Source organism: Giraffa tippelskirchi, chromosome 1 (assembly GCF_054371585.1).
Source record: "Giraffa tippelskirchi isolate mGirTip1 chromosome 1, T2T-mGirTip1v1.2.pri, whole genome shotgun sequence".
NCBI classification, from domain to species: domain Eukaryota; kingdom Metazoa; phylum Chordata; class Mammalia; order Artiodactyla; family Giraffidae; genus Giraffa; species Giraffa tippelskirchi.
In genome coordinates this window covers 136,534,800-136,545,898 of record NC_137275.1, presented here as the reverse complement: position 1 = coordinate 136,545,898, position 11,099 = coordinate 136,534,800, and the positions used below count along the sequence as shown (strand labels likewise).

Below are 11,099 nucleotides of genomic sequence, written 5' to 3'. Positions count from 1 at the left end.
CTTTTCCAATGAGTCAGCTCTTCGCATCAGGTGGCCAAAGGATTGGAGTTTCAGCTTCAATATCAGTCCTTCCAATGAGCACGAGGACTGATCTCCTTTAGGATGGACTGGTTGGACCTCCTTGCAGTCCAAGGGACCCTAAAGAGTCTTCTCCAACACCACAGATCAAAAGCATCAATTCTTTCGTGCTCAGCTTTCTTTATAGTCCAACTCTCACATCCATACATGACCACTAGAAAAACCATAGCCTTGACTAGACGGACTTTTGTTGGCAAAGTAAAGTCTCTGCTTTTTAATATGCTGTCTAGGTTGGTCATAACTTTCCTTCCAAGGAGTAAGTGTCTTTTAATTTCATGGCTGCAGTCACCATCAGCAGTGATTTTGGAGCCCAGAAAAATAAAGTCTGACACTGTTTCCACTGTTTCCCCATCTATTTCCCATGAATCGATGGTACCAGATGCCATGATCTTAGTTTTCTGAATGTTGAGCTTTAAGCCAAGTTTTTCACTCTCCTCTTTCAGTTTCATCAAGAGGCTTTTTAGTTCTTTTTCACTTTCTGCCATAAGGGTGGTGTCATCTGCATATCTGAGGTTATTGATATTTCCCCCAGCAATCTTGAGTCTAGATTGTGCTTCTTCCAGCCCAGCATTGCTCATGATGAAATCTGCGTATAAGTTAAATAAGTAGGGTGACAATATACAGCCTTGATGTACTCCTTTTCCTATTTGGAATCAGTCTGTTGTTCCATGTCCAGTTCTAACTATTGCTTCCTGACCTGCGTACAGATTTCTCAAGAGCCAGGTCAGATGGTCTGGTATTCCCATCTCTTTCAGAATTTTCCACAGTTTATTGTGATCCACACAGTCAAAGGCTTTCGCATAGTCGATAAAGCAGAAATAGATGTTTTTCTGGCACTCTCTTGCTTTTTCAATGATCCAGCGGATGTTGGCAGTTTGATCTCTGGTTCCTCTGCCTCTTCTAAAACCAGCTTGAACATCTGGAAGTTCACGGTTCACATATTGCTGAAGCCTGGCTTGGAGAATTTTGAGCATTACTTTACTAGCATGTGAGATGAGTGCAATTGTGCGGTAGTTTGAGCGTTCTTTGGCATTGCCTTTCTTTGGGATTAGAATGAAAACGGACCTTTTGCAGTCCTGTGGCCACTGCTGAGTTTTCCATATTTGTAGGCATATTGAGTGCAGCACTTTCACAGCATCATCTTTCAGGATTTGAAATAGCTCAACTGGAATTCCATCACCTCCACTAGCTTTGTTTGTAGTGATGCTTCCTAAGGCCCACTTGACATCACGTTCCAGGATGTCTGGCTCTAGGTGAGTGATCACACCATCGTGATTATTTGGGTCGTGAAGATCTTTTTTGTACAGTTCTTTTGTGTATTCTTGCCACTTCTTATTATCTTCTGCTTCTGTTAGGTCTCTACCATTTCTGCCCTTATTTGAGCCCATCTTTGCATAAAATGTTCCCTTGGTATCTCTAATTTTCTTGAAGATATCTCTAGTCTTTCCCATTCTATTGTTTTCCTCTATTTCTTTGCATTGATTGTTGAGGAAGGCTTTCTTATCTCTCCTTGCTATTCTTTGGAACTCTGCATTCGAATGGGTATATCTTTCCTTTTCTCTTTTGCTTTTTGCTTCCCTTCTTTTCACAGCTATTTGTAAGGCCTCCTCAGACAGCCATTTTGCTTTTTTTGCGTTTCTTTTTCTTGGGGATGGTCTTGATTCCTGTCTCCTGTACAATGTCACGAATATCTATCCATAGTTCCTCAGGCACTCTGTGTATCAGATCTAGTCCCTTAAATCTATTTCTCACTTCCACTGTATAGTCATAGGGGATTTGACTTAGGTCATACCTGAATGGTCTAGTGGTTTTCTCCACTTTCTTCAATTTCAGTCTGAATTTAGCAATAAGGAGTTCATGATCTGAGCCACAGTCAGCTCCTGGTTTTGTTTTTGCTGACTGTATAGAGCTTCTCCATCTTTGGCTGCAAAGAATATAATCAATCTGATTTCGGTGTCGACTATCTGGTGATGTCCATGTGTAGAGTCTTCTCTTATGTTGTCGGAAGAGGGTGTTTGCTATGATGAGAGCGTTCTCTTGGCAGAACTCTATTAGCCTTTGCCCTGCTTCATTCTGTACTCTAAGGCCAAATTTGCCTGTTACGCCAGGTGTTTCCTGACTTCCTACTTTTACATTCCAGTCCCCTATAATGAAAAGGACATCTTTTTTGGGTGTTAGTTCTAGAAGGTCTTGTAGGTCTTCATAGAACTGTTCAGCTTCTTCAGCTTTACTGGTCGGGGCGTAGACTTGGATTACCGTGATATTGAATGGTTTGCCTTGGAAACGAACAGAGATCATTCTGTCATTTTTGAGATTGCATCCAAGTACTGCATTTCAGACTCTTTTGTTGACCATGATGGCTACTCCATTTCTTCTAAGGGATTCCTGCCCACAGTAGTAGATATAATGGTCATCTGAGTTAAATTCACCCATTCCAGTCCATCTTAGTTCGCTGATTCCTAGAATGTTGATATTCACTCTTGTCATCTCCTGTTTGCCGACTTCCAGTTTGCCTTGATTCATGGACTTAACATTCCAGGTTCCTATGCAATATTGCTCTTTACAGCATCGAACCTTGCTTCTATCACCAGTCCCATCTACAACTGGGTGTTGTTTTTGCTTTGGCTCCATCCCTTCATTCTTTCTGGAGTTATTTTTCCACTGATCTCAAGTAACATATATGGGCACCTACTGACCTGGGGAGTTCATCTTTCAGTGTCCTATCTTTTTGCCTTTTCATACTGTTCATGGGGTTCTCAAGGCAAGAATACTGAAGTGGTTTTCCATTTCCTTCTCCAGTGGATCACATTCTGTCAGACCTCTCCACCATGACCCGTCCATCTTGCGTGGCCCCACATGGCAAAATATATTTTCTGATAAAACAGTTTAATTCAAACAGATCAACCATTCCTTTTTCAAGTCTCCTCACTAACTAGAAACTGAAGAGTAAATTTTTTGTTGTTGACATTATGCTCTTCTTCTTTGTACTTTTTCTGAATCTTTGTTTTCTGTATTTTCTGGTATCAATTTTTTATCTTATGAACACGTGCTCATATTTTAGTGTCAGCTGCCTCAACGCTTTTTGAAAGTGGGGATGTATAAACTATCTCCTGAAAAAGAGTAAATGACTCAGACTGAAAGAATGTGATCTACTGATTCAGAATCAATACATAAGACCCTTCTCTGGTTCTGATTTAATGTTACTTTTCATGGTCAGCTCTGACTAGTTACTGAATTGTGGGCTTATATTTAATAGCAAATGGATACACCACTATTTGCTTTACATAATCCCGAGTTTTACTTTCAGCCCTGCCATTTGTAGACATGAACAAAAAGTTTCTGTGTTCACCAGCAAAAAGCCAAAGTAGAAGATCCTGAGCCATTGGCTGAGAAGCCTTGAGGACATTTGTAGAGATAACTTGGCAGAGGAGAGGCCAGTATATTCTGTCCCCCCACCTCCCACCCCTATGAAGAGAGGGCTGTGAGGGGTCTCCTGGGCTGGGACTGCATTAGGGAAGGGTCCCTACCCTCAAGGGGAGAAAAAGTTACTGTGAACAATATTGCTGTAGCTGTTTTATCTTTAAACTGCCCTGCCTACGGGGCCCCCATGGAAGGTGGTTTCTTATATATTATGAAAGAACAGGTCTTAGGAGGATGAGAAGAGGGCTTTTCTCCCTCTTTAAATTTGATACTCTGTTTTTTTCCTTGACTGCACTTCCATTCCTTCTGTCAGTGTTTACTTTTGTTTTGGTGTTACAAGTTGGGTGAGCATTCTTCTGGATTTGCCTAGGAGAGGTAGAATTTACTACTATCCCAGTATAATTATGACTAGCATTCCCTTTCACTTTCAGAAGTGTTTCATCTTGGATGATAAATTACGTATGCCCTCAGTTAGGAGGTAAAATGATAGGTCTGTAGGTTCTTTTCCCCATGGGAAGAGATAAAAGATAGAGTACATGTTTATGGCGGCACTGATTGCAGACCAGTATGTTGTTCTGAGAACTGTGGGATGGGGAATGAGGAAGTCAATATGGAGCCATAACACAGGCTAAAAGCAGGCGGGTCCATCCCTGGAGACTGAGTCAGGCTGACTGAGGGAAGGATCTCATGAGGCCGGGCAGTTGAGCAGGGGGCCTGACTGAGGACGTGATATCTCCTGAGCTTCTTTCTTTCCAGGGAGTTTTCCTTTTGATTATTGACTTCCTGGTGTTAGCAGTAAGACATAAAATAACCAAAAATCATATACTTTGGCAAGCAGCAGAGATTTAAAAAAATTACTTAGTTTCCAGAGCCCTTAGCCTTGCTTTCACTTTTTGTGCATGGATGCCCAGAAGTTCTCTTGAGGTCCTGCTCCCATCTTTCACTTCGAAGGGTAGGTTCGTCAGATTTTATTATTTCCCAGGCACACTGCCTCTTTCAACCTGATGAAAAACTCCCTCACTCAGTGACAATGAGTCCTGGGTCTCTGTGGACATTAGTCTTGTTAGAGTCCACTTGCATCTTGGGTACCCAGATGTAGCAAGCCCAATGCCTGTGAGGCCTGATACAGCTCTTCTTCGTGGTTTCCCATTTTCGTTGCAAAGGATAATGAATTACTCCAAGTAGTATACTCAAAGCAGACATGTGAGAAATGTCACAGACCTCAAGGAGACTGGAGGGTATTGTGTTATCTGCTTGACAGGGAAGATTCAGGACAAACAGACTTCAAGAATTGAGTATACCTATATTTATTACTTATACGTGCATGTGTTCTCTTTGTAAATTCATCAATTTTCTTATTTATTAATACTGTAGCATTCTTTTTTAAAAAAATTATTTATTTGACTGCTTTGAGCCTTAGTTGCAGCACACAAGATCTTCCATCTTCGTTGCAACATGCAAACTCTCAGTTATGGCATGTGGAATCTAGTTTCCTGACCAGGGATCAAACCGGGGCCCCCTGCATTGGGAGCATGGAGTATTAGACACTGGACTACCAGGAGAGTCAAATGTTCACTATGTTGGATCTTGGGGACATAGAATTGAATAGATGCAGTTCTCCTTAAGTAGCACATAGTCAGGAGGAGGCGCCAGAAAAGAAAACCAAAGTTTATTGTGTGGTGTGATGTGTCCCGATAGGGATGTGCACAGAATGCTATAGAAGCAGAGGAGGGACATATAAATCAGTTTTGAAAAATCAAGAAGTGCTTCTGAGGATGACCTGTAGTTTTCCATCAAATAAGCAATCAGTGAAATGGAGGTTGTCGTGAGAAGTGGTGCTGGGGAGAGGAAGAGAATATTGTGACTCTGGTCAGTAGGGATGGGCATAAAGGGAAATGCTGTCCTTTCAGCAGTGCTCTTTCAGGGAAGCAGAATTCTGCAGTTCTGCTGCATTAATATTATAATTTGTTATTTAGGTTTTAAAATGAGAGGAGGAAGACTTGTCTTCTGTGCCACAAACAAATCATATTCAGCATATGCTGGCATAGCCATACCTCTACCAACTCTCCTCACCAGTCACCTCAACCTGGTAGCAGTTAGGAGTATGGCGGGCTAGAGTTGTTCTTTTATCTCAAGCAATTACTGCTTACATTTGGATCCCATCCCCACCCTCCCTCCTTCTTATCTGTACTTTTCCAGAGCTTTAGATAGAGAAGCTGGCGTCTCTTAGGTCTGTGTCCAGGGAGAGAGTAGCCCAGCGACTTAAGAAAAGTCTGTCACTCAAATATAGTTTCAGTTATTAAGGGAGACATAAAATGTACATAAAATCATAATCCAGAGAAGTATTTTTTTCTATTATATTCATTAAAGTCTCTGATGGAAGCCTTACCACATTTCATTGCTGTGTAATTTGTGTTGTATAACCCTAACAAATGACACATGTCAAAGTTAAGCTTCTGGAATATTGTTATGACCTTCTAGTTATGACTCTCAAACTCTGAAAAAAGAGAACTCATAATGCTATTCTGGCCTAGTAAGCTGTGAAAACATGTTTCTCGTGAACATTACCCTGTTCTAAAGACAGATTTGTACAAGTAATGACAAGTCCATCTGGCTTATAGTTAAAGTCATTTGGAAACTTGATAAAGGCAGAGGTTTTCAAACACTCAGGATGAGCTCAAATGTTTAGGATTCAAGGGAGATAGGAGACATCGAGGGTTTGAAATCAATGGAATTGTACAGCAATCAGAATATCTTTAACAACCCACATCTCCAGCTCAAGCAATTCTTAGAGTACACCTTCTCAGTTTATCTGATCGTGATACTTTGATTAAAAGTAAATTAGGTTATTAGTGAAAACAAAGATCTGATACCTCAGAGGAGTTGGCTGTGTTGCAGAAGGAAGGGAAGGAAGAATACTTTCAGGGAGATTGACCTGGGGGAAGTTGTGTGTCATCAATAACTTAGCTATTGCTTGCTGGGAGTCTGAAACCTTTGAATCTTAGAGCGTTTTCCTCCCATCATAAAATCACCAGGGCTCTCTGGTAATAGTGTTTAAATATTGATCATTTCACTTAAGAGGATTATTTCTGCCTGATTGGGCAATTCTCTAAACTGAAATGACTTAATAATTGCGAATGGAAGAGTTTATTTCAGATTTCCACCTCGATTATGACATCTCTGGGGATGGATGGCTCAAGCATTCTTAAACAGTAGTAATAATAGGTGAATGTTTCCCTAAGCAAAAGGAGCCTCTTCCCACAGAATTAGCAGCCAATTGTACAGTTCTGTTGTTGTTGTTTAGTGCTAAGTCATGTCCGACTCCTTTGCGACCTCATGGACTATAGCCCGCCAGGCTCCTCTGTCCATGGAATTTCTCAGGAAAGGATACTGGAGTGGGTTGCCATTTCCTTCTCCAGGGGATCTTCCTGATTCAGGGATCGAACCTGCATCTCCTGCATTAGCAGGTGGATTCTTTCCCACTGAGCCACCAATATAATTCTTTTACATGGGGCAAAAAAGGAAGGCATTCATTCACGTAACTAACATTTATTGAAACAAACCATTTGTTCTGGGGTATGTATTAAAGACAGTGTAGTATAAGCTTGACTAAATAACGCTCTACGTGGAAGGGTATGACAGCCTAGGGGAAAAGTCAGAACCAGAAACAGATAGAAGATCCTGCAGTATGTTAAGTGCCCTAACAAGGGACCGTAAAGAACATGGTGGAGCTCAGAGGAAGGAACTGCTTATTTGTCTCAGGTTGTAAAGCAAAGTTTTCTTGAGGAGATGGCATCTAATCTTGCCCCGAAGGTAGAAAAGGAGATAAGAGACGAAGACGGACGGGAAGGGTATTCAAGGCATAGGAAGCATCAGAAGTCCAGGCAGACAGTGCCGACAGGGCGTGCTGAGTTGTATCATGGTGGTGAGGAGACGGCTGGATCAGAGAATGTGGGGGAGGACAAGATGGATACTCCTGCGTGCCAGGCTGAGGAGTTTGGTCTTATCCTGTTTGCAATAAGAGCAATTGCTTCTTTCTTTACATGTAGGCAGTTGATTGAACGGGAAGTGCTCATTAGGGTCCAATCAGGAAAAAGCTTAATTCCACCATTGTCCTCTAAATCTGATCTGTTTCTCTGCCTCAGGTGGGAAGATTTCACAGCTTTCTGTTGCTTTCAGTTATAAATGATCAGAACCTCATTAGAAGCTCTCATGTGCTGCGAATGAAAACTCCCATTCTTCTGCCTGCGAACATCTTCCCTTGACCACAGCTAAAACCTGACCTAGGTGCAGGAGTGGGGGTGGGGGAAGGGGAGGTATAGTCCCCCAGCTTGCACTGAGAGGAGCCCCTCCTTCAATCTGACTCCTGGGTGCCTGTCTTGCTTCATTCTCCTCTCAGCCATGCTTGTAGTTTTAATCCCCTCTCCCTACCCCCATTTCTTACCTTCCCCTTGTCTCCCATTCATGATGCTGTTTTCTGGTTGCTTCATGGCTGGGAAGGAGAGGGAATGGCAGAGAGAGGCATACATGACTTCTACTTGGCTGATGTGGTTTGTTTCTTGACTATTAATGCCCTTGGTCATTACAGACACTGGCCTGCTCTTTCAGGGCATACCTTAGTGGATTTTGGGAGAGCCTCTGGACCTTAACCACAGATAGTTCCCGGGTGTGCATTATACATTCTCTAGCTAATATGGAAAAGACCTTGATGCTGGGAATGATTGAAGGCAAGAGGAGAAGGGGATGACAAAGGATGAGATGGTTGGATGGCATCATCGACTTGATGGGCATGAGTTTGAGCAAGTTCCAGGAGTTGGTGATGGACAGGGAAGGCTGGCGGGCTGCAGTCCATGGGGGTCACAAAGAGTCGGACGCAACTGAACTGAACTGACTGAGCTGACATCTTCTGTCTCCTCCTTGGTACCTACACCAGTTACATGACCACATACGGAAGTGGATGCACCCAGAGGCTAATGATGATTCTGCCTCAGAGCCCTTCACCTGGACAGGCTCTGGTCAAGGCCCTGGGAAGCATCCTAGCAGTGTGTTCACAGGGTCATGTGCTTGTGTAAAATGTGGAAGAGGGTGCTGTTTTGACACAAATAGCTGTTGACTTTGTTTTCCCCCTGTTGACTTTGTTTTCCCTCTAAAATACTTCTCCTGGTGGCTAGTGAACTGGGAGGGCTTATGGGAACTTGGGGGAGCTAAGAGAAAGTTGATTTGAGATTTATTTAGTTAGGGTGGAGAGGAATATATTTGTGTGGTTCAAAAGTCACAAGATTTTGTTACCCATCCAATGTGAAAAGGCTTCTAGAGATATTCCCATCGCTCACTGTCACAGGAAGCTTCAGGGGCAGAGGTCTTACTAACATTGTGTCTGATGGCACCTGGCCACTGAAGCATGTGGCTCATGGAGAAGAAGCAGGATTTCAAATACAGGAGGCTCAGAGGTAGTGTGTGAAAAACCCTTCCAGATATTGCAGATATGAAAGAAACTGTTCAGAGTTTCCCCAACTTGATGATAATCTTAAAAACTCACATAGCATCAATAATAATATTTAAAGCAGAAAGAAACTGTCTCAGCAATAAACAGTTTTTAAAAGTTAATTCAATGATACCCGAGGGAAGACTAAGTGATCTTTCAATTCTTCTCTTATTTCATAGGGAGCAGGTTTTGAAAGTATGCAGCTGAAAAAAAATTTAGGAAAGAAACTATTATGGAAGAGTGTCAGACTATTAATGAAAATACTATTTTCTGGATTTATGCTGTTGGAGGCATTTGTCCAGCTTTTACAAATTTGTGTTTATTTAATTTTTTTTTAAAAAATGTTTATTTTTGGCTGCACTGGGTCTTCATTGCTGTGAGGTCTTTTCTCTGGTTGTGGCGAACAGGGGCTATTTTCTAGTTGCAGTGCACGGACTTCTCATTGTGGTGGCTTCTCTTGCCGCAGAGCACAGGCTCTAGGGCGCTCGGGCTTCAGTAGCTGCGGCACGTGAGCTCAGTTGCTGCAGCTCCCTGGCTCTGGAGCACAGGCTCAATAGTTGTGGTACATGGGCTTAGTTGCTCCGAGGCATGTGGGATCTTCCTGGGTCAGGGATCGAACCCATGTCTCCTGCATTGGCAGGCAGATTCTTTACACTGAGCCACCAGGGAAGCCCTCCTTATTTTCTTATTACAAATAAACCTTTACTTTTGTGGCTGGTTTTATATGCATAAAAGTAGACTCCCCCAGATTCTATATGTATTTCAGCCAGGCCCCACAAAACCTCAAATATTCCTTTCTGAGGAACTTGTCTTTCCTTTTTTTTTTTTTTTTAAGCTTTTATTTTCTAGTTTTAACTTTTACACTTTCCCACAGAATTTTTTCAGTTTTAATATTTCTTTTTACTGAAGTATAGTTGATTTGCTATGTTGTATTCATTTCTGCTATACAGCAGATTGATTCAGTTATACATATATATACATTATTTTTAAAATATTCTTTTCCATTATAGTTTATCCTAGGATATTGATTATAGTTCTCTGTGCTGTACGGTAGGACCTTGTTCATTCATTCAATACGTAATAGTTTGCATCCGCTCATCCCAAACTCCCAATTCATCCCTCCCCACCCCTTTGCCCCTTGGGAATCACTAGTCGTTCTGTTGTGATACCTTTGCAGTTGGGTATCCTCTTCAGCAATCAGCTTTCAAGATGACTCAGGCTCAGTGATTTTCCATGTTACCGAGGCCGCAGGAAATAATTTGCCTCCCTGTCTTGCCAGACTCAGGAAGGGTGACTTGCTTCAAAGAACTTGTTCTCCCTCAGCTCCGACAGGCAGGCCAGTGAGTGTATGTGCTCAGCTCATCAAACCTCTAGCCTGGGGCACTGAGCAAGCAGGGTGCCCTCTGGCAAGGACTCTCCTAGCCCCCATCCTGTCCCCTACACACCGTGTTGCTTTTGATGCTCCTTTCACTTACCTCAAGGCAGAGGGAAACAGGGGATGGGAAATGCCTCAGACTCACTCTCTGAGGTCAGTAACTAAATCACTGCAAATAAATCTGCTCTGATTATTCTCCTCAGTGATTCCGTAGCCTTCTTGGATGTGTGTGTTGGACAGAGGTACCTTAACCCGTTTCACTGTCTTTAATAGGCAAGTCCTATAGGGTGTCTGAGCTTCCCTGATGGCTCAGTGATAAAGAATCTGCCTGCCAATGCAGGCAACTAGGGTTCATTCCCTGGGTCGGGAAGATCCCTTGGAGAAGGAAATGGCAACCCACTCCAGTATTCTTGCCTGAGAAATCCCATGGACAAAGGAGCCTGGGGGTTGCAAAAGAATTGGACATGACTTAGTGACTAAACAATAAACAGTTTGTCTAGCACCTCTTGTTAGAGAATGGGGCCCTTGTTATCTATTATTTGCAGCTGAAGGTTCTGAGAGGCAAATTGGGGGATAACAACTTTTTTGGAATGTGTACTCCTACCCTGCACCAAGGCTTTTAACTTTTTGTGCAATTAGGAAAAGAATCAAACAAACAAAAGGAATTCCAGGCAGATGATTCAAGCCAGTCAAAGGCAGTAAGAATAGAGAGAAAACTGGCTGCCTTTGGGGATCTCTGGG

At 42.5% G+C, this 11,099-nt stretch overlaps 1 protein-coding gene across 3 annotated transcripts in view; it reads left to right on the top strand.

The window, feature by feature from the left end:
- The window catches only part of LOC145509321 (uncharacterized), a 403,057-nt gene that overhangs the window by 281,226 nt on the left and 110,732 nt on the right, over nucleotides 1-11,099 (top strand). The gene's annotated exons all lie outside the window — the stretch shown is intronic.